Below are 24,798 nucleotides of genomic sequence, written 5' to 3' on the forward strand. Positions count from 1 at the left end.
TCGTGAGGATGCGCATAACAGGGAACTCTCCTACACTGCTGGTGGGAATGTAAGCTAGTTCACCCATTGTGGAAGGCAATATGGAGGTTCCTCAAAAAACTAAAAATAGAAATATCATTTGACCTGGGAATTCCAGTCCTAGGAATTTATCTAAAGAATACAAGTTTTCAGATTCAAAAAGACATAGGCAACCCTATGTTTACTGCAGCACTATTTACAATAGCCAAGATATGAAAGCATCCTAAGTGTCCATCAGTAGATGAATGGATAAAGAAGATATGGTACATATACACAATGGAATACTATTCAGCCATAAGAAAAAAACAAATCCTACCATTTGCAACAACATGGATGGAGCTAGAGGGTATTATGCTCAGTGAAATAAGCCAGGCAGAGAAAGACAAGTACCAAATGATTTCCCCCATTTGTGAAGTATAACAGTGAAGCATAACTGAAGGAAAAAACAGCAGTAGACTCACAAACTCCAAGAAGGGACTAGTGGTTACCAAAGAGGAGGGTGGGGGAGGGTGGGTATGGAAGGAGGGAGAAGGGGATTGAGGGGTATCCTGACTAGTACACATGATGTGGGGGGGGATCATGAGGAAGACAGTGTAGCACAGAGAAGACAAGTAGTGAGTCTGTGGCATCTTACTACACTGATGGACAATAACTGCAAGGAGGTATGGGGGAGGACTAAGTAATGGGTGAATATAGTAACCACATTGTTATTCATGTGAAACCTTCATAAGAATGTATATCAATAATACCTTAATAAAAAATTGTATAAAATAAATTATAAATACTTAAACAAAAAAAACATTGAATTTGAATTGGAAATAGCAATATATACTTACAAAGTATTTTACCTTAGTACATATATTTTTCTAGCTCTGTTCACTGTAAAGGCTCAAAAGCAATGATAAACTGAGAACCAATGAACTTCTCTAGTGCCTAGACTGGCCTTGAAATACCACTTCCCATTAAAAATTTTTTTTCTTGAATAGGAAGGCTTCTTAGAGAAATGGCTGATTCCAATTCTGACATAGGAAATGTACAAAATAAACCTGAAACTTCCTGACATATAAAATAGCAGGAGTTACCAAAGACTGGTCATGTCAAAAGGACCTAGGAGCCCAAGCTAAAGGGACAAGTGACTTTCTAATAAGAACATGAATTGCAATGGATTGAAACCCACCAAAAATATTTAAAGCCACAAATTCATAATAATAATAATAATAATAATAAACTAGCCATTATCTGAACTATCTATCTAGAAAGCTAGGTAAGTACAGGACTTATCTTGCCTTTTCTATCTGAACTTTACCATTCAGGAAGCAAATAGTAGATAAGGGGATGCACTTCCTTATAAAATTATTCCAGCCAAGAAATGGAAGCAACCTAATTGTCCATCAGTAGATGAATGGATAAACAAGATGTGGTACATATACACAATGGAATATTATTCAACCATAAGAAGAAAACAAGTCCTACCATTTGCAACAACATGGATGGAGCTAGAGGGTATTATGCTCAGTGAAATAAGCCAGGTGGAGAAAGACAAGTACCAAATGATTTCACTCATATGTGGAGCATAAGAACAAAGAAAAACTGAAGGAACAAAACAGCAGCAGAATCACAGGACCCAAGAATGGACTAACAGTTACCAAAGGGAAAGGGACTGGGGAGGATGGGTGGGAAGGGAGGGATAAGGGCGGGGAAAAGAAAGGGGGCATTACGATTAGCATGTATAATGTTGGGGGGGCATAGGGAGGGCTGTTCAACACAGAGAAGACAAGTAGTGATTCTACAGCATCTTACTTATGCTGATGGACAGTGACTGTAATGGGGTGTGCGGGGAGGAATTGGTGAAGGGGGCAGCCTAGTAAACATAATGTTCTTCATGTAATTGTAGATTAATGATAACAAAATTAAAAACAAATTATTCCAACTAAGAAATGAAAACAAAATGGTAGAATTGGAATATCTAGTATTTTGCAATTCCTAATGAATTAATGAATGGAGACATTAAGCATCAACAGCCAATGGCAATCAAAAAGAGCAAAAACCAGACATTATATACCTCCTGAAGAAAGAATATACCACCTCCTACAGTCTTGCCAAAGGTATTGAACCTCAGTCTGGTTCTAGAAGCCTCTGGATCCAGCTGCCAATTTGCAGGAAATGCAAAGCACAGAGGAATATGCTAAACTGCCCCATGAAAACAAAATTCCTGGAGGGTGGAAAACCCCACAAGTCAAAAGGCCTAAATTCTTCAAAGAAAATGCAAGGAAAGACTTAAGAGACATATGAAGTTTAAAAGGAGGTGAGGGGATTTACATTTGGGTAATAGAACCATAAAGAAATCAGAAGTAAGTGATTACTTGGAAAGGAAGGAGAGGGCTTTGATTGGGTTGGGGCCCGTGGAGTGATATCTTAGACAACTGGCAAAGTAATATTTATTGATCCAGTAGTTATGACAAGATGAACAAGAATGTTCACCTTATAACTCATTAAGCTATACATTTTTGGTGTATTTTTTTGTACTTCAATTTTACTTTACAATAAAATTTTTTTAATCAATTAACAGCTAGAGCCATTCATAAAAAGGAGTGTCTTGACTTATCCCCTGGCTTTCTCACATGACTGACCTATATAATACACCTCACTCACTGGTCATTTTACATCACTTTCCCTTCAGATTCCCCAACCAACTCTCAACCCACTTCTATCATAGTCCTGCTGTTTGGACCCACACTTTCTCCTCCAAGTCACTTGGATCCCACTGCTACTGCTACCACCTTCAGGACTAAACAGAAAAGTACTGAGATTTCAGACACTGTGACAATGTTCTCAACCATGTTTAAACCATATGCCCTTTAAAATGTGAAACTCAAGTGTGTACAAACATATGCACACACATACACACCCTAGGTGGTATGCTCTGGATCGTTTGTAAATCACCATTAGCTAAGATTGTGATGGATATGTAATTTCTACTGCACACTTTTTTCCCAAACATAAAATTTAAATCTTGAATGTTTTTTCAAACAAAAACTAACCCCCACCTGCATCCACCACTATCACACATGACATTCTGATTCATCCTAAGAGGGTGTGTCTCCATCAGCATCCCACTGAAAATTAATGTACCTGAAGGACACATTCAAATGGACATAGGATAACGATAATGGCAATGGTAACAGTTATTGAGCAGTATGTACCAGACACTATGTACATTTCTCTCTAATCCCTATAAACTATGCAAGGTAGGTATTATCATCATTCCCATTTCATGAATGAGGAAAACTAACACTCAGAGAAAGTAAGATATGTCAAAGTCCCTCAGCTAAACAAGCATTACTGAATAAGATAAAAGTTCTTTAAATGGAAAATGGGTTAGTTTTCTCATGTAACTGTTTAAAAATGTGTATGTTTAAGGAAAGGAATGATCAGTATCAGGGATACACCATACCAGGCCAAAGTAAAAGGAGCTTCTTATAGACGGAATCAATAATCTGAGAGGTTCATGAGAGAGTAGATGGCATGGTGGAAAGAGCACCGCGAGTAACTGAGCTTTCAGTTCTGGTTCCAGCACAAAGATACTGTGTTATGCTGGAAACTTTACAATTTTTTCATCTTAAAATGAAGAAGACTGAGAAGGAGCATTCTAATGCCCACTATTATGACTCCATTATTCAAGAATGATTTCTATAGCTGTTGACACGAAAGGAATAATATGGAAATGTAAGTGAGAAGGGCATCTCAGGCACAGTTAAGTGCTTTAGGTAGCTCAAAGGTTGGGAACTCGAGGGCAAGAGAGCCACTAAGTATCCATGCTTAAGCTAGATGCAGAAAGATGGATCTCCCCCTCTGTTAGGTTCACTGTAGGACAGAAATGGGCAAATGCACATAGAAGACTTAGTAAAGGGGAAAATATTCATGTTCACAGTAATAGATTCATATAAGAAATAGGTGTGACTGTTGGATAAACAATGTTTTGCTATTGTTTTAAAAAGCACCAGAATCATGAGTAACAATTTGGGAAAAAGAAAAAAAAGAGCTTCATGCCAACGTCATGCTTCAGTAAAACACTTAGGCAAATAAAACCACCCCTCAAATTCAATGCTGGCCACACCCTTCACAAACCCAGTCACAGGACTCTGTATTCTGAAGTGGCATTGAGAATACAATTAAGTCTTACTTTCTTGCAGTTGTCACTGCTATAAATAATTATTTTCAAAATACTTAGTGTATAGCACAATGCAAAGAGCCACAAAAAAACACAAAGATAAGGCATGTCCCTAATCATAGAGAACTTAGTACAAAATACATAGGAAAATAAAGTAATTAAAGGTAGTGCATGCCTGTGTGTACATCCACTTGCTTTGGAATTTAAATAACATTTTCCCACAAAAACAACAATGCAGAATATAGTGAGCTTTCCCAGTCACCCATCAAACAACTTTAATTATCTGGTTGACCCTCAGTAGTTTTCCTTAATTCCTTAATTTCAAAGTGATTCTCAACCAGTTTGAGGAGCTAATGGGAAATGGTGCTACATGGCCAAGAAAGGCAAATGAAATATTATGATATAATTTCACAATTAGAAAAGAAAAAATACTTTTCATGATACAAAATACGATTTTCACTTAACAAATGAAATAATGGTATATTTAGAAATGGTAGCTATTATTTACATAACAGTATTATATATTAAGTATTGCTCCAATTCCTTTACATATAAAAACTGATTTATTCTCATTATTTTACTCATTTATTATTAAGACAACCCCAAGGTGGAGGTACTACCAATATCCCCAGTTTTAAGGTGAGTAAACTAAGGCATAGGGAGATTAAGTAATTTGACCAGTAACAGAGCTCAACAAAGCTTCTTGGCTGGAGCGAATACAAAAAGATAATCTATTTTCTGTGTGATTTCTTCACTGGGGCTGAAAACAGGGCTGAAGACATGAGGGCACCAATATATGTATTTATAGTTCTATAAGCACTTTTTTTTCAGTAGTAAATAGAGTACAGTGCAATGACTCAAAGTAGTATAGCCCAAAGAATTCCATATTATTTATACCACAGACAGGTTCACACAAGAACACAAGGACTTATGTATATGAACGTTCACTACAACAGTGTTTGTGATGGCTAATAAGTGAAAATCTAATGTCCATCAACAGAGGACATTAGACAAATAAATTGTGATATTTCTACAAGGGGATGTTATATAGTCTTTTAAAAGAATGAGGCAATTTTATCCTTATGGATATGTAAAAATACCTAATACATAATGTTAAGTGGCAAAAGAAAGGTGTAGAACAGCACGTGTATTATGATTCCACTTGTGGGAGAGAAAAAGGAGGAGGATATATATTACATATATATATATGTGTTTGAATATGATCAAAAAGTTTCTTAAGAATAAAAGAATAAGCATTTACTTCTGAGAAGTAAGGAATGGAGAAAAAGTTCAGCAGATAGAAGAGAGATTTTTGTTTTTATATTACATCCTTTTGTATTGCATTTGATTATACCAAAAGCACATGTTGCTGATTTTAAAATAGCTTAATTAAAAAAAGATAATTATAGATCCTAACCTCCTTTCATATAGTGGTTCCTAACAATAGATGGATACGTAATGATTAGTGGTGAGATTTGTCCCAAATAATTTATTTCCAATAGTAGTTAACCTAGAGAAGTTTATGAATGATTATTGTTATAAACAAGAGTAAATTCAACATCCCTTTAATTAACTCACCAGTGCAAAGGGGAAAAAAAGAGGAAGGGGGTTTAAAGTCAAGTATGGGAAAAAAGAATTCTCTCCTAAAGATAATAATTTTAGAAAGTCTATATCCCAGAATAGTGAAGGTCCAAAACAAAACAAAAAAAATAGAGGTGTGCCAGTCTAAAAGTCCTCAGAGATGCAAAAAGCCTTCCTGAAAAATCAGGAAACACTTTTATGGGGTCTCCAAATTGGGGAGTGGCTTGAGGAGTAGGCAAGAATTTTTTTTTCATCCTTTTAAATATGTTTTTGTGTATTTTGCAATACAGGATACCTCGTTTTATTGTGCATCACTTTATTGTGCTTTGCAGATTCTGTGTTTTTTTGCAAACTGAATGTGGCAATCTTTCATCAAGCAAGTCTACTGGCACCATGTTTCCAACAGCATTTGCTAACTTCATTTCTCTACGTCACATTTTGGTAATTCTCGCATTATTTCAAACATTTTCATTATTATTATATTTGTTATGATGACATCAGTGATGACAACTCACTGAAAGCTCCAATGATGGTTAGCTTTTTTAAGCAATAAAGTACTTTTTAATTAAGGTATGTATTTTTTTTTCAGACACAGTCCGTTACCTGTGCAATACCTGTGCTATTGCACAGGTAATAGACCACAGTATAGGGTAAACTGTCACATACACTAGGAAACCAAAAAATTCATTTGACTCACTTTACTGCAGTATTTGCTTCATTGCAGTGGTCTGGAACTGAACCTGTAACAATCCAAGGTTTGCCTGTATTTACAGTGCTACTCATACACTATCCATAATTAAACCGACAATATTTGGAAGATATCTGCTTAAAAATGTTTTACTAATAGGGTGTGCAAAAATTGTTCGGAAACTATTGACGTAGTTAATTCAAATTTAATACAGTGAAAAGGAAAGCACTAAATGACCAGTCTATGGTTAAAGGATGAAAGTAAAAGCTGTGGAACAGTCACTGTACAATGTCTGCAGTTTTTTAGTTCTCTCCAACTTTTTCCTATACTTAGTTCATGACCAAATCCTGCCATTTTCCAACAGCATATTTCCTGATTTTGAACATTCATAATCATTTTGACCATCAAAATTCAATCACTTTCTAGAAAGCCCTCCAGCCTTTCATAAGTTCTCCACTGTCATCTTGCACAGAAAACAAGGGTCTTTAAAAGCTTGGAAGGCTTCCAACTGCCTCCAAATATAAAAGTACTTATCCTATAGTTTTAAATCTCTCTGTCCCACTCTCAAACTGTCCCCTCCCCATCGACCAACTGTAACTCTTTCAATAAGTCAGACAAATATATTCCTCATTTGTCAAGGGGCTCATCCTCTCCTTCACACTCCTACATACCACTCCCGATATGAATAAACATCCTACACTTCATCAAATCAATTTATTTTTTTTCTCCAGAACTGTCTTTACGGTTCCCTTTCCTTTAACAGCCTGCCCACCTCTGATTCCTGGGATTTCAGTGTCGATGAGATCTTAGAGCATACTACTCTCTGAATCGCTCCAGCAAATCATTAGCAGGATTTGACAGGCCCTCTTTTGCGTTATTGTCTCCAATGCTTCTGTGATCTCCGCCCTCAAGACCTTTTTGATTTGTTTGGGTCCCGCCTCTCCTTCCGGACACTTAAGTTTGTTTAAGGCCTGAGCGCAAGGACCCGGCAGGTTCTCTCGGACGTCAGCTGCTGCGTACCCGGGCCGGCCTAGACAGGCTACTCAGGGAACATCGCCGAGAGGACAGGACTGACCCAAGAGGGTTTCTCCGTCGCTCCAGGAGGACAAACGCACTGGGGAGGGGACAGACCGCGCACTTGTGTCCGGGGACCGCGCAGGGAGACCCCAGAGCCCTCCGGTGGGGCCAGCTGGCGTCTGAGCGACTATAAGTAGGCCTGTAGGTGAAGGGAGGCGGGTGATGGGCCAGATCCCGGACTGAATCGGGGAGAGGAAAGGCAGGGAGGGGACCCGAGTGTGGCTGCTTCGGCAGCCCCCGGGGCCCCTGTGGCGGGCGTGACTGTTAAAGGACTCGAGGGGAGGACGTGGGGAGCTTCCCTCACTCACCTGGAAGAGGCTGCCGCCGGAGGTTCCAGCTGCCCCCTTCCCAAATTTAAGCCACGTCAGCTCGGGAATCCAGTACGCGACACCTACCACCGCCGCGCCCCGCGAAAGGACTCAACCACTCGCAGTTGGGACGGAAGATGGGATTAGGACCTGGACCAATCAGGGCTACCGGCAGAGTGTAACCAGGGAAACCAGGCACGCCTTGTTTGTAAGTAACCCATCGACAAGGACGGAAACCAATCAGCGTCAGGAAATGCTCCGCTTCCTCAAAGAAACAGCCAATGGACTCTAAAGAGTGGGAGCAAGTGTTCCGGAAGGAGATCGGAGGAAGAGCCGGAAATGCCCGGAGGGCTGGCGTCTTGAGAAAGGTCAGGTGTTTCAAGTGTAAAGAGGTGAGGCCGGTGTTCTCCAACAACGCTGCGTTGGCGGTGACTGACCCAGACCACAGCTTGTGCGTTTGGGGAGACCCAGTGCTGCGAGCAATGGCTGCCATTAGGAATGTTGAATGAGCTGTGAGAATGGATGGGCATATGGGTTTTGTTTTTATAGTCATAAAATATATTTGAGCCGGAAAGTAGGTCGTCTAATATGACCTTTTTATTTTACTGATGAAAATAAGAACCATATTAAAGTGACTCCTCCAAAGACAAATAGCGAATTAGTGATGGAACTCGGACTAGAACCTGGTGTCTGTATGAAAGAGGATCAGCGATGTCTCAGGACAAGAGCGAGAGAAATAATGAATGTAAGGAAAGTGCCTCTTGGGAAATGGTAGAGTTGGGCCTTAAGCAGAGGGTACGATTTGAAGGCTCAGGTCTGAAATGGAACGCTAAGAAATTACCCTAACAGTCACGGAAATCATGCACACTTCTTAAGCCCCTAAGGAAAGGGGGAAAAGCCAGCCCCCAATATTTCGGGCACTCTCTTTAGAATAAGAATGTAAGTTTGACCTTATTGTGAGCCAGGCCCTCAGCTAACCCACAATATGCATCGTGACCCTAATACAATAAACTTTGAGGTTCAAACATAAGATCAATCAGGACTTTGCTGGCTCCCCACCAAAAGTTGCAGTTCCATGCATGCACTATGGCCCTTCTCTACTCATTTTTTTTCCTGAATGTTTTGCCATTTGCAGTTGCCCCTTGAACAAAGTGGTGGTGGCAAGGGTATGTTTGTCAGGGGTTCCGGGCGCGCACCCCCTCAAAAAACCGCATGTAACTATTGAGTCCCCAAGAACTTTACTAAATAGCCTGCTGTTAACTGGAAGCCTTACCTGTAACAGTTAATTAACACGTATTTGTATGTTGTATGTATTAAATATAAAAAATAAAGTAAGCTGGAGGTAAGAAAATGTTTTTTTCAAGTTGTTGCAAATCTACAAAATTTTTTCTGATATACTTACTGAAAAAAATTCATGTGTAAAGGGGCCTGCACAGTTCAAACCCTGTGGTTCAAGGGTGGACTGTATATATATATATATATATATATATATATATATATACACACATATATATATATATATATATTTTTTTTTTTTTAATTTCTCTCTCCTTACTAAATTATTAGTTTCTAAAGTACAGGAATTTTTGTCTCTTTTGATCTCAGCTCTATCTCCAGGTCCAAGAACAGTATGCAGTAGGGCACTCAGTGTCTTTTGAATCCATGAAGTATATAGGATTACCCCCATTTTACATGTGACAAAATAAGGCTTCAGAAGATTTAAGTAATTTGCCCAAGGTCACCTAGTGACCAGAGCCAGGATTTGAAGTACAAAAGTACCACACTAATACATGATGTGAATAAAAGGGGAAATTGATGGGGGATGGGGTGAGTATATGAAACTGTATATCTGCTCAATTTTTGTAAAACCTAAAACTACTAAAAAAAATATATATATATGTGTATGTATGTACACATAGCACCAAATTTGACTCAAAAAGGGAAAAACCTGACCTTTACCATGGAGAACAAATTTAGAAGCTGTTAATTTATCTTAGAAAAGTATGTTTTTCTGCCCAGTTTTACAGGAAAATGCTCTGGAGCTTTCAAGGGACAGATACTCCCTATGTTATATAATCTTAACAGGATGTAGAAGTAGATGGAATAATTCTCAGCTAACTTAATTCTCATATAAGTTAAAACTATCATAACTTAGTATGCCAAGCCTCTTTTTAATTTAACCATGATTATCTTTTTGTTACTACTACTCTTTCACCTTATTTATTCTAGTCAAGGGTATTGTTTACAAAATTAAAAGTACTAGAAGATGGGCTATTATCAAGGGAGTTTCATGGGGCCTTTGAAGACAGAGAGGCAAAGCTAGGGTGGGCAATTGGTTTCTTAGCAATCTGCTGAAACTAATAGCCCAATTAGAGCCACAAAGCCAGGGCAGAACTTACAGAGCCCAGGGAGAACCAGGGTTGGAATATCTTCTGCAGGCTCTCCAAGAGCTTCTAGTTGAGGTCAGTGAGCAAGGGAATGTTGCTGAGTACCAACTTAAACTGTTTACAGCTGAGACCTACGGCATCCACAGCTGAAACTGCTACCTGATGATGTGCAGACCTCTCGTAAAGTTGTTCTCTCTGAATTATATTTAAATACAGTCATTAAATACAATCCCATTCATCAGGATTCCCAAGGGTGAAGCAAAGTCTAAATTATGAGATTTTGAATCTGTATGAAAATCTGTTTACTCACTCTACTGAGTCCTTATTGATTATATTGCCCTACATCAGCAGAACTCCCAGAAGGATCCAGAGTATACCAAACACCTCATACTCAAAGCCTAAGAAAAGATAATTTTTCTGAAACTCCCTGGCCCTAGCAGGTAGTGAGTCATGGGTGTCTCCTCTGGGAAGTATGGATATTGCTGTCCATACTTTGGTACCCATTTTTTTTATTAGGGCCTGACTGCTGAATGCATCTATCTCAGATGGGAACTGGTGTCCCACCTGTGCTGAAAACAAAGGGACTGATGTCCTGTGAATTGTTTGGACTCTTTTCTGGCGTCGCAAGGAGGCCAATGTGACATGGGCTAGATTTCAGACCACTTGTCTTTATGTCACAATTGGTAGTCATCCTTCATACCAATTGAGTCCTGGAAACAGGCACTAGAGGAGGCTCTCTATGGGAATCAGGACTTTTGTTTTCCTGGCTTTTCTCTCGGGAATGTAGGCACTCCTGATGAGGCACTAGACCCATGGAAAGACTGAGCTGGCTTTAGGAAAACAAACCAAGCTTGATGACTTTTGCTTCATCCTCTTATAATCCTTAAAATTTGTGATGTACAGCAGCCCTTGATGTGTACTTTCCTGCCCACTCCACAGGTCCCTGTATATATATATATATATATATCTGAGGATGGAATAGTATTCATATACCCTGTATACTCTCTGCCTTTGAAGATAGAAGAGATTGAGATTTGGGAGTTGTCTGTGGAGTTGCAGGTTCTTCCTTGGTTCCTGCTGGCTGAGCTTCTGGATGGGAAGCAAGGATAGTAGGTTGGGTCTTGAAAGGGATTTAAGTGTGAAATGAGCAGATGGTCCTAGGCTTCTCAGAGACATCAGAGATGCCTGAGGGATGCAGAAGCTTGCTGATTTTTGCTCCTACCTTGATGTTCAGTCCCCAGTGATTGTCTTGCTGAGCATCCTCAAGCAGCACCAGTTTGCCCAAAGGTGGGCAAGGCTAGGCAGGAACTGTGGCATGTGGAAGAGCAGGAGAGCTGAAGAGGCTAAGCATCCGTATCTGGGGAATGGTAGGGGTTGTCTCCCAGCTCTGATCTGGCTGGGAGCTACTCCTATAACAGCTGAAGAAATCACTGCTAAAACCCCCTCCGTATCCGCAGGGGCTGGATATACTAGAGCATTTTGACTCAAAGGCCCAGAATAGGCCAGGCTCTAGGTGACTTGACTGAGGTTTCTTTTAACTTTAAGAATCTTCCCCATAGAAACAGCAGGCTCTAGGTACTTCATGAAGCATGTGGAGCCAGACAGAAAAGCCGGTGGGGAATGCTCAGACAGGTGGGCTTGCTCTCCATGGGGAATGAAGCCATGGTATTTTTGTAGAGGAGAAGCAACATTCATGCCACATGAAGTCAGATATCATTTCCACATGACTCATTGAGCATTGACCATATATCAGGAAGTCATATTGCGAGCAGTCGGAGACCACGAAAATGAGAAACCGAGTCAGAATGAGGTTTAATGCGGAGGGCTTAGACTTCCTTGGAGACTAAGCAACGAGTCAGAGTGCCCCTGCGTCTTTATTAGATTACAGCAAGCAGTGAAACAATCATTGGTTAATAATTATTGAATGTACTTTCTCAATGAATCAACTAACCGCAAACTAGATATGTTTTTTATATTCCTATTGTGTTAAGACAAGTCATCCGGTTAGTGAGTTTCACAGCATGTTCCTTGTCTGGGTTTGCCGCAGAAGGATCACAGGAACTGTTTGCAGCTCCTGTTCCACACTGTTTATAACTCACACCAGATTCCAGGAATTAACACTTTGTTCTTTTTATTAGATTGGTTTCAGCTACTAATCAAACTTACGCAGTAAACATATTGTACTTTTCTCTTAGATTAGTCTTGGTTATAAATCAAGCTTTAAGCAGAAACTAAACTACAGCAAAGTTAATTGCTGGGATATCTACATTTCCCCCTTTTTGTTTAGCTTGCACCTTTTGTACCATTAACGAGAAGACTGCTGATTGCTGTTGAGCACATTGACGTTTTTGGGTAGCTCTTCTCCAGACTATACAAAACACAAATAACAAACATAATACCATTATTGTAAGTGTAGCAGTGGAGCCACTAAAAATTTTTAAGTATTTTATCGGGTCCGGATTACTTATTCCATCTGCAATGCTTTCCAATAGATTAGAATCACTTAATACTTGTAATTGTTTCTGGAAAATATCAGTAATGTGCTGTTGTAGTTCTAATATTTCTTGAGTCATATTACTATGATTTAACAAATGTTTTTTAACATTATCCCAGGAAAACAAGTATGATTATAAGGTATAGGATAACACAAAATCCAGTTGTATTTCAATCACGTTTCATAGAAATTTGACTAACAATTTGATCTCTTAGCATAATGATTTCTTGTTGCAAATCAGTCAATAGTGCATTAATTTCACTATTTATCTGTCTTTGGGCGGTCCACAATTTAGATGAATTAGAATACCAATTATTGACAAAGTCAACAGTCTGAATGCTTTGTTGAAGCGCGACCCCAGTGGTTGTAGCAGTTGCAGTTATGGCTATGATCTCCAGGACAGCTGCAATGATTAATCCAATCATTCGTTTAGTTCTCTTCAGAAGATTATCAATAGTATATTGGAGAAGCATCATGCTTGGAGAATCTTGCCACTTCCTGTGTAGTTGAACTGGAAGCCAGAGACCTGTTATAGCCTTAAGAATATAAGACTATCTTTTGTGGAAAAAGAAACAGAGTAATTAATACAAGTATAGAATGAACAATTTGCACAGGAGACAGAATATCCGGGTGAATGCCATGCTGTGTGACTAATCATAATTTAAAAAGGCAATCTGACACAGGCTATAATATAATGACTTCCATTTTTTGTAAAATTGAATTGACTACTTTTTGTAATGTTACAATTCCAAATATGGCCTTTCCAAGCTATCAGACTCCATAAAGTTGAGGGAATTTTCCATAAGTGATATTGGCAGGGGTCCAAAAGGTAAATGTGGGGCAGGAGCAGACATCCCACCTCCATCCCAATAAATGGTCTCATTAGAAGTGACAATGGTGTGATTAATGCCATTAATATATTTACGCCATTTCAAGTCATGCCCCTGTTTTTTGGTCCGGGTGGAACCTTGAGGGCTCCAATCAGTGATGCTTCCATAGGAAGGAAGTATTAAGTAAAACCTGACTAATTTCTCTTTGATAGTTCGTCCAGTGCACCCATTTTCTGGTGCTTGACTTTCATAGCTATTGGCTGGGTGCAGATGGGCAAATCAGGGGGATGATCTGTTGTGTCTTTTGTATTATCTTTTCTGTGGAAACTGAATGCTTGAAGAAGGAACAATTTTTTATTGGTATAATTTTTGACAATGGATAGCCATGCAGCTGGTTGTATTTTTAAGCAATGGTTTTCATCTCCAATACAAATGGGTATCCCCTCTACTCCCATTGCATAATTCTCAAGTTTCATGCCTTCTTCTCCTGGCCTTAGTGCACCATGAGTATCATAAGGACCAGGAGTCCAGTTGGAATCTTTAACATATATTGGGATCATTTCGGAGAGCCAATGACTGACTTGACTGATCAGGGGGTTAGGAATATAAGCCCAATATGAATGATTAATGCCATTAGCAGAACTTACCCCTATGGTGACCACAGCAGTCATAGCCAGGAACAAATTTGAAGTGTTGTGTGACTGTCCAGTCTGTTGTATAATTTTTTCAGCTTCCTGTGTCATCTTTTTTAATTGTCCCCATGTTGGGGGATTCACTTTTTAAGTTCTTGGTAATGGAACTCAAACTCTGGATCTTCCAATAATCATGACTTGCATCTCATCAACCGGAGGTTCAACATCAAATTGAAGCCTTTTGTTCATTTTCTGGGTTTTATCTTCTTAGCTGGGATCCATACAGTTTCTCCTGTTTCTATAATGACACAAGCATATCCTCAGCCCCACCTCTGAACCATCCCTGATTCTCATTCTCCCATGTCATTTTTATAAAAAACAGGCTGATTTATTTCAGGAGACTTTTCCTGTACCCAGTGTCTGTCAGCTGCTGATGAACCTGTATCATTTAAATTCAAAAAATGTAGGGTAAATAATGCCCTATGTATTCTCATACAAGGAGGTTCTATGCTACTGTATTCCCATTTCTGTTTAAGCAATCATTCTTTTAATGTATGATTATATCTTTCAATAATTGCTTGTCTTTGAGAGTTATATGGAATTCCAGTAATATGCTTAATATTCCATTGGGAAATAAACTTCTGTAATTTTGCAGAAAGATAACTAGGGGCATTATCTGTTTTAATTTTAGCTGGTAATCCTATAACATTAAAAGCTTCTAGTAAATGTTGAATTACATTGTCAGCCTTTTCTCCTGATAGTGCAGAAGCCCATCTAAAACCAGAATATGTATCAATTGAGCAATGAACAAAAGATAATTTTCCAAATTCTGGAATATGGGTGACATCCATTTGTCACAGTTCATTAGGGTGCAGTCCTCTTGGATTGACTCCTGAGGTGTAAGGTTTACTTTGAATTTGAGTACACTGAGGGCAATGATAAATAATATTTTGAGCTTGTTCTTTAGTGAGGTGGAATTTAACTTGCAAACCTTTTTTGTTATCATGAGTTTTTTCATGCCAGGCCATGGCAGTCAATAGGGATCCAAAAAGTAACATCAGTATGTTCATTAGCTTTAGTCATTGGTCCAGGGAGGGAGGTATGTGCTTAGATATGAGTAATATAAACATCATGATGTCTATCATACAGTAATTGTAAAGTACAAAATAATTGATGTAATTCAGTGCTATCATCCAATAGAGTAACAGAGTAAATATGTTTTATTGTATATTCAACATATTGTGAGTCAGTAACAATATTAAGGGGATTTGTAACATCTTGTAATAACATAGTAACAGTATGTAATTCAGCTTTTTGTACTGAGCGATAAGAAGTTTGAACAATTTTTATAGTTTTTCCACTATATCCTGCTTTGCCTTGTTAGCATCTGTATAATAAGTATCAGCTTTTGGGATAGGATGAGTTTTAATAATGTCAGTACAAATCCATAGTTTTTTTAAGAAATTGACTACGTTTGTCTTTTGGAAAATGATTATTAATATTTCCTATATAGTTGGCAAAGGTTGTTTGCCAGCAGTTATTCAGTTTCCAGTTGTCAGCTATCTGGATGTTAGTAAGGGGAACAACAATTTGGGAAGGGTCTTGTGCAATCAAGGCATGCAATCTTAAGCGCCCACGAATAATTAACTGACAAATTTTATCTATATATGTAAGTAATTTCTTTGATGCCTTATGTGGTAAAAATATCCATTCTAAAAGTTTTCCTTTTTGCTGTAAAATACCAGTAGGGGAATGCTCAGAGGGTAAGACTAATAACTCAACATCATATTGTGTATCAATACGATCTAAATAACTATTTCTCATATGTTCTTCTATCCATTCTAATTATTTTTCAGCTTGAGGTGACAATTGTCTAGAACTATTTAATTCAGAATACCCATTTAAAGTATTAAATAAATGTTTGAGTGAATAGGTTGGAATTCCTAATGAAGAGCAAAGCCAATTAATATCACCAAGAGCTTTTGAAAATCATTTAGAGTCCTGAGACTTTCTCTCCTAATTTGAATTTTTTGTAGAAGAATTTTTGTTCTTTTGATTATACTTCCTAAATGGTTATATGGAGTACTATCTTGTACCTTGTCAGGAGCAATAATAAGACTATAAGTGGTTAGATCTGTAACAGCTTGCTCATAGAGGGTTTGCAAGGTGGGAAAATTTTTATGAGTGATTAAAATATCATCTATATAATGAATAATTAAGGAATCAGGAAATTTTCTCTTTAATTTTTCTAAAGGTTGATTTGATTAACAAAGTATTGGCATAATGTAGGGCTATTTAACATTCCTTGAAGTAAAACTTTCCATTGATATCGAGCAGTAGGTTTATAATTATTGGGAGATGGAATAGTAAAAGCAAAATTTCCACAATCAGAAGGTTGTAATGGAATAGTGAAAAAGCAATTTTTTAAAGCAATTATTTTAATATTCTAATCTAGGGGAATCATACTGGGTTGTGGCAGTCCAGGTTGTAGAGGACCCATAGATTGAATAACAGTGTTTATTTTTCTTAAATCTGTCAGCATTCTCCATTTTCCTGATTTTTTCTTAATAATAAAAATAGGAGAATTCTATGGACTAACAGATTCTTCTATATGTCCAGCAGACAGCTGTTCTTGAATTAATTGCTCTAATGCTTGAAGCTTCTCTTTTATTAAAGGGCACTGCTCTACCCATATTGGTTTATCAGTTAACTGTTTTAAGGGAAGGGCGAAGCTATGAACAGTGGCCTCTATCATAAATTTGGATAGCTGATGCCTGATCAATTTAATTTGGATTGAGGTATTATTATATTAGTTAAAATACCTTGTTGATTTTTTTCCTAAACCCTTTCTAAAATCATATCCCATTTGAGCCATAATATTTCTAGACTGGAGGGAGATGGATGGTATATTTATGGTTGCCCCACACTGGGACAATAAATCCCGACTGCAAAGATTAATTTGTATAGGTGCAACAAAAGGCTGCAGCATAGCCTTTTGTCCTTCAGGCTCAATACATGAATAAGTTGACACACTTTGAAAAATCTCTGTAAGTGTTTCTATTCCTCTAAATGTAGCAGACACAGAAGTTAAAGGCCAAGCAGAAGGCCAAGACTCTTGAGATATTATAGAAGAAACATCAGCTCCTGTAACTACTAGTCTTTTAAAGGGCACATTATTTATATAAACATTCATTTGGGGTGGATCACCATTAACATAAGTTTGCCAATACATCTTTTACCAGTATTGCCGAATCCACCTTGTCTTTGAACGGGGTCAGATTTCCCCTGTATGTAAGGCAATGTAAGGAGTTGTGCAATTCTCTGTCCTGCTTTTAACAACACTGGTTTATTGGTACTCATCGTAATTTGAATTTCACCTTCATAATCACTGTCTATAACTCCCAAATGAACTTGAACTCCCTGACTAGTAAGACTGCTTCTGCCAATTAACAATCCAACAGTATTTTCTGGACTGGGTCCATAAATGCCAGTTGATATTTTCACAATGCCAGCTTCAGGTAGTAAACATAAATTATTTAAAATGGGAATATCTAATATTGCACTCCCTCTTGTGGCATGAGAAAGGTCATGGAGTGGTGGCATGATCTTTGCCTTGCTGACTGGATATTGTTGAATGCTGTGTTGTTTTTCTGGGGGCCCCGAGCTGGGCCCACATTCCAGTTTCCCTGTCTCTCTAAAGGTTGCCCTTCTTTGTCTCACTTTGATTTACATTCATTAGCCCAATGTTTCCCCTTTTTACAGCGAGGACATACATGGGGGGAGGTTTCTTTTCTTCTTTTCTTATCATTCTGTTTTTTTTGGCAATCTTTTCGAAGATGACCTAATTTACCACAGTTGTAACACTTAGTTTTATTTTGTTTTAATGTATCTTTAAGAGCCATAGCCAATAAATTAGTTTTATAAGGCTCACTCCCCATATCTAGACAAGCCTTAATATACTCCTCTAGAGAGGCATTTTGGGCTTTTAGAGGCTGAAGGATGTTTTAACATTCTACATTAGCAGGGTTTTTTTTTACCCTTTTTTTTTGTTGATGTTATCATTAATCTACAATTACAAGAAGAACACCATGTTCACTAGGCTCCCCCCCTCACCAAGTCCCCCCCCACACCCCATTACAGTCACTGTCCATCAGTGTAGTAAGATGCTGTAGAATCACTACTTGTCTTCACTGTGTTGCACAGCCCTCCCCATGCCCTCCAACATTATACATGCTAATTGTAATGCCCCCTTTCTTTTTCCCCACCCTAAGAATACAGCAGCCCAGTTTGAAAAAGACAGATGCACCCCTATGTTTATCGCAGCACTATTTACAATAGCCAAGAAATGGAAGCAACCTAAGTGTCCATCAGTAGATGAATGGATAAAGAAGATGTGGTACATATACACAATGGAATATTATTCAGCCATAAGAAGAAAACAAATCCTACCATTTGCAACAACATGGATGGAGCTAGAGGGTATTATCCTCAGTGAAATAAGCCAGGTGGAGAAAGACAAGTACCAAATGATTTCACTCATATGTGGAGTATAAGAACAAAGAAAAACTGAAGGAACAAAACAGCAGCAGAATCACAGGACCCAAGAATGGACTAACAGTTACCAAAGGGAAAGGGACTGGGGAGGATGGGTGGGAAGGGAGGGATAAGGGTGGGGAAAAAGAAAGGGAGCATTAGGATTAGCATGTTATCAGAGAAATGCAAATTAAAACCACAATGAGATATCACCTCACACCAGTAAAGATGGCTACCATCCAAAAGACAAACAACAACAAATGTTGGTGAGGTTGTGGAGAAAGGGGAACCCTCCTACACTGCTGGTGGGAATGTAAATTAGTTCAACCATTGTGGAAAGCAGTATGGAGGTTCCTCAGAATGCTCAAAATAGAAATACCATTTGACCCAGGAATTCCACTTCTAGGAATTTACCCTAAGAATACATTAGCATTTTTAAAAGAAAGAGTTTGTAATAAGAGATCCTGAAGGTCCAGTTGTGAAACTGCTTTTTGAATAGCATCTTTTAATCAGGATAAAAAGTCCACATAAGGCTCCCCTTGAGATTGAATAACTTTAACATAAGACTTAGCAGCCTTTCTGGGTGTTTCAATTTTATCCCAAGTACGGATGCAACACAAACGGACTTGTACAATAACTTCATCAGGATATTGTAATTGAGCTCTAACTCCTAACCAATCTCCATTACCAGTTACTTGTTCTAAAGTTCTTGGTAATTGATTAGCCTGGTTTCTTCTTGCCACCTGCTCTGCTTCCTCTCTCCACCACATTTTAAACTGCATATAGGGGCCAGATTCTAAAACTGTTCTAGCTAACATATCCCAGTCATAGGGGATTAAGCGGTATTCCTGTGCTAATCCTTGTAACAGACCTTTAACATAATTAGATTGCATTCCATACATAGTCACTGCTTGTTTCAAGTCCTTTATAACTTTAAAAGATAAGGAGGCGTACTGGCAACTTGCTGCACTGATGGACAGTGACTGCATTGGGGTATGGGTGGGGACTTGATAATATGGGTAAATGTAGTAACCACATTGGTTTTTCATGAAACCTTCATAAGACTGTATATCAATCATACCTTAATAAAAAATTTAAAACAAACAACAAAAAAAGATAAGGGAGTGTATTCAAACTGTTGATAACCTTGAGGATATTGGTCATTAGCAGGCATTTGTTGTACAATGACAGGAAACACAGAAGCTGAAATAGGCAGTGAGAAAGCATCAATATCCCCCTCTCTTCTTGCATTTAAGATGGATTGAGCTATTACTGAAACTTGAGGAATGGGAACAGTTAGGCGGAATTTCCTGATATGAAGGTAAAAGGAGGGGCTGTAGAGACAAGCTCCCTTTCTTTATTATCAAAAGTTTTTACTGGATAAATGTGTTTATCATCTTCCTTAACTAGAGGAGATTCAACTCTATTTTTCAAATGAGTTAGTGTTGAAGTTAGTGATTCTAGTAATGTTGTTAACGTAGCTATTTGTTTTTCAATAGAATGTTTAGAATCATTACTTACAGGTGGAGATTCTGTACGCAGCTGAGAAAAGCTACGTTTTCTATCCCTTTTTAGTTCTGTTTCAGAATCCTTTTCTGTATCTGATTCCTCCTCAGGAAATAATGATTCAATATGTAAAGTCCCTAGACTTTCATATCGACCTGCAGGAGATTCATGAGAACGAGGACGCTCCTCCAGTATTTTCTGGGTCTTCTCTTTATTTTCATTTTCATCATTAAGTTCAGCATTGACCGCTTTCACAGATTCTTCAGATTTAGATTGTAAAGGTTCCAGGGCTAAACTAATTAAATTACACAGAGACCAGACAGACAAGGGAATTCGCTCCCCCTGCTGGTGAGCTTGGCGGAGAGCTCTCAAAACCTGTCCCAGACTTTTAAGTTCAATACAGCTTTCCCTTGTGAATTAAACTAATAACAATGCTTATTAACCAAATCAAACAACTCCATCATAGTTGATTTTTTAAACTTTAACCCCGGATCCTTTAAGTAAAGTATGCAATAAAACAACATATTGTTTTTGGGCGGTGTGGGAATTTCCCATGACTGCAAAAACAATTCCGAAAATTTCGCTTACCTCGGAGCATACAATTCCCTTTCGGTTCTGACCGGCCTGAAGTCAATTGAAGCCTGTCACTTTCGAGCCCTACGTTAGACACCAGATGTGGCAGTCGGGGACCGCGAAAATGAGAAACCGAGTCAGAATGAGGTTTAATGCGGAGGGCTTAGACTTCCTTGGAGACTAAGCAACAAGTCAGAGTGCCCCTGCGTCTTTATTACATTTCAGCAGGCAATGAAACGATCATGATCATTGGTTAATAATTATTGAATGTACTTTCTCAATGAATCAACCAACCGTGAACTAGATATGTTTTTTATATTCCTATTGTGTTAAGGCAAGTCATCCAGTTAGTGAGTTTCACAGCATGTTCCTTGTCTGGGTTTGCTGCAGAAGGATCACAGGAACCGTTTGCAGCTCCTGTTCCACACTGTTCATAACCCACACCAGATTCCGGGAATTAACACTTTGTTCTTTTTATTAGATTGGTTTCAGCTACTAATCAAACTTACGCAGTAAACATATTGTACTTTTCTCTTAGATTAGTCTTGGTTATAAATCAAACTTTAAGCAGAAACTAAACTACAGCAAAGTTAATTGCTGGGGTGTCTATGAGTGGTGACTTTCTCATCCTGAGGCATCTAGAGCCAAGGGTATGCAGGATCTGAAATCAGAAGAAAATTCCTAGGAGGTGTAAACATAAAGTTTTGCAGATAAAATGAGAGTTCCTGTGGCCAGGATTCTCACCTGGCCGTGGTTGACTAGCTCGCTGCACACCTGTGGGCAATACATGGCTGTTGACTCTATAAAAAGAGCTCCGCCCAGTGCTCTGGGTGCGACACCGTGGCAGAGCTGCAAGGCTGCAGGAGAGCAGAGCAGAGGCTGGAGTGGTGGCAGTGCCAAGGACAGAGGCCCAGAGGACGGCTGTGTGGGACAACTAGGCAGAGAGGCCTGGAGGATGGTTGTGCGGACAGAGGGGGCCAGAGGCAGAGACCAGCTTGTTGCATGCAGACTTGCTCTGAGTGAATGGGATTCTAGTGACTGAACTGCCACCTGGAAATAAAGTCGGATATAACCCTTTCACCCCAAGAACGTTTTGCTGTCAATTTCTTTGGTCACACTGAATCCATAGCGAACTTGCCCAGGGCTGAAACCCATTGACAAGACAGGTTATATTCAATGTTTATTCAACAAATACTTGCTGAGCCAGGCACTGATGTGGCTTACGTTTGATCTAGGATCTAAGACTGAATACCAGGCCTGTAAGCAAACTTTGTAAGACTAAATGCCAGGCCTCTAGCAAGCTTTGTGATGGGGATTTCTCCAGCCCAACAATTTAAAGATGGTTCCCAGCATGTATCTTAGGGAATGTGTCAGGCTCTCTTCTGGAGAACTCACAAGAACTATAAACTTGCCTCAGGATACAGCAATATTTAATCAATTAATATACTTGCACAAAGAGGCCACTAGAACTCAAGTTACATATCAAACTGACATCTTTGATATGCTTCACAGGTACCTTCAATCACTCTATCATTGAAGCGTCATCAGTGTTTCTAACAAAGAACATCACTAAAATTAACATCCCCTCATTGCTAATAAATTTGAAGATTTGCATATAGAGCACATTTGGTGAGAAAGCCTGTGGATTTCCTAATTATCTCTAAATTGTCCTGCCCAATAAATTCCCCTTGATTGTTTCAGATTTCTTTAACAACTAAGAGATTTTCTCCATTTACTACTTTAGATTACTAAGCACATTATTTAGGAAGGTATATTCAACCTAAAGTCAAAACCAAGTTATTAATAGGTTTTGTATTAACAGTAGGTAACAGCCTCCCTTTTTTCCATGAAGAAAATGCAGCTCTCCTCTCTGTCTCCTGCCTCTTTCCTCTCAGTCCTCAAGATTACAAACCTCCTCATTTGTTTTCCCTACATTTTAATTAGGCTGATAGGCACAGAAATGCAAACTGATAAGTACAAATAAAGAATTTGGCTGCATAATTTATAGACCCAGTAATAAAACACCTTATGGACTCCTGTAGAGACACAGGTGTTGACTCTCTGCTCCCTGGGGGACTTTTCCATTAAGATAATGTGGCTTCCTCTTTATGCCTGAGTAGTGCTGAGAACTACATGTTTTAGAGATAGTCATCTAAGACCTTGCCTCAACTCTCTTGTCTTTCCTATGCCATATGGGCATTCTATGAAGCCAATTTATTCATTCCATATTCATTACTTTATTTTTATTGATCATTCTATTCTGCTTATTATTCATTCTCGTGAGTATATCATACGAAAATCCAGAGCATTTAAAATTACTTGAATCTGTTAATGGCATTTTCTAGCATTTCCACTGATTTTTAAAAAATAGTTTCCATCTCTGCAAAATTCTCCATCTATTTATGCATGCTATCAAATTTTACATTATATCATTTAACATGTTAATAGTTATTACAATTTTTTTGTTAATTCCAATACCTGAGTCATCTCTGAATCTAGTTTTGTTTATATTGACAAGTTGTTTTTTTTCTAGCTTTCTTGTGTGTCTCAATTTTTAACTAAATGTCAGACATGCAAAAAATGGAAAAGACTAAGGGACATACTACTTACACCAAGATAAAAAGGTGCATCTCTTTTTGTGTCAGACAGTTAGTATGGGGATGTTGTATAATAAAGAATTTGTTTGGTCTTTGTCCCAAATTCCTGAAATGGGGGCCTCTAAACACTTGAAATTTCCTGAGTGATAGGAATTGGACCACACATGAATTTATGCTAAGGATGTGACTCAAGATGCAGGGTGAGTCATGTCAAAAAAATCAACCATGTGATTAGAGGGTTGAGGCTTTGAGCCACTTATCAGCCTGACCTACTGACTCTGGGGAGGAGAGGGAAGGCTGGAGACCAAGTTCATTCACATGGTCAGTAATTTAATCAATCATGTCTCTGTACTGAAACCCCAATAAAAACTGAACATGAAGGCTCAGTTGAGCTCCCTGAACACAGCCGTGTGCTGCAAGGTGATAAATCCTGATTCCATGGGGAAAGGACAACTCTAAGACCTTTCCCTAAGTGCTCTTTGACTAGACCTGATTTTTATCTTTTGTAATAAAACTAATCAAAAGTATAGTGTTTTCTAGATTCTATGGGTTGGTTCTAGTGAATTGTCAAACCTGACAGGGTTGTGAAAACTCTAATTTGTAGTCAGAAATGTGGGTGGCCTGGGGATATCTGAATTTATGGCTGGTATCTGAAGTGAGTGCAGTTTTGTTGAAGATTGTGACCCTACGTTGTGGAATTTAACTCCAGTGGATAGCATCATAATTGTATTACACAAATGGCCAACAAGTGCAGAATAAGGTGTTCAACAGTACTAATCATCAGGGAAATGCAGATCCAAACCACAGCATCACCTCACAGCTGTTAGGATGGCTTTTATCAAAGAAGACAAGCGGTAACAGGTGTTGGTGAGGACATTTAGAGAAAAGGGAACCCTTGTACACTAGTTGTGAGAATGTAAGTTGGTATAGCCATTATGAAAAACTGTATGGAGGTTCCTCAAAAAATTAAAAATAGAGCTACCATATGATCTAGCAGTCCTACTCTGGGCATTTGAAATAAATGAAATCAGTATCTTGGAAGCATTTGCACTCCCATGTTCACTGCAGCATTAGTCACAATAGCCAACATATGGAAACAACCTGTGTCTGTCAATGGGTGAATGGATAAAGGTGTGGTATCTATGTATGTATGAATGTGCATATATACACACACACAGTTATATACATACACATATATATTATTCAGCTATAAGAAAGGAGATCCTGCTATTTGCAACAAAATGGATGAACCTGGAGGACATTACACTACATGAAATAAGCTAGACAAAGAAAAACAAATACTGTGTGATCTCACCTGTGGAATCTAAGAAAAAAAGTCAAACTCTTAGAAACAGAGGGTATAATGGTGGTTACCAGGGGTTGGGAGTTGGGGAAATGTGGAG

General features: G+C 38.5%; 1 protein-coding gene across 9 annotated transcripts in view; it reads right to left on the bottom strand.

Moving 5' to 3' along the window:
• Positions 1-8,051, bottom strand: part of GOLGB1 (golgin B1) — a 104,466-nt gene extending 96,415 nt beyond the window's left edge. For 6 of the 9 annotated variants that reach the window (XM_036883363.2, XM_036883366.2, XM_036883365.2 and 3 more), the window contains exon 1: positions 7,844-8,049. The gene's annotated coding sequence lies outside the window, so the exon portion shown is untranslated. Of the gene's footprint in view, positions 1-7,230; positions 7,573-7,843 lie in introns of all 9 variants that reach the window. The other 3 variants (XM_057503138.1, XR_005024428.2, XM_036883364.2) reach the window with 3 other exon arrangements.
• Positions 8,052-24,798: the final 16,747 nt, after the last annotated feature.

This window comes from Manis pentadactyla, chromosome 1 (genome assembly GCF_030020395.1).
Source record: "Manis pentadactyla isolate mManPen7 chromosome 1, mManPen7.hap1, whole genome shotgun sequence".
Classification (NCBI taxonomy): domain Eukaryota; kingdom Metazoa; phylum Chordata; class Mammalia; order Pholidota; family Manidae; genus Manis; species Manis pentadactyla.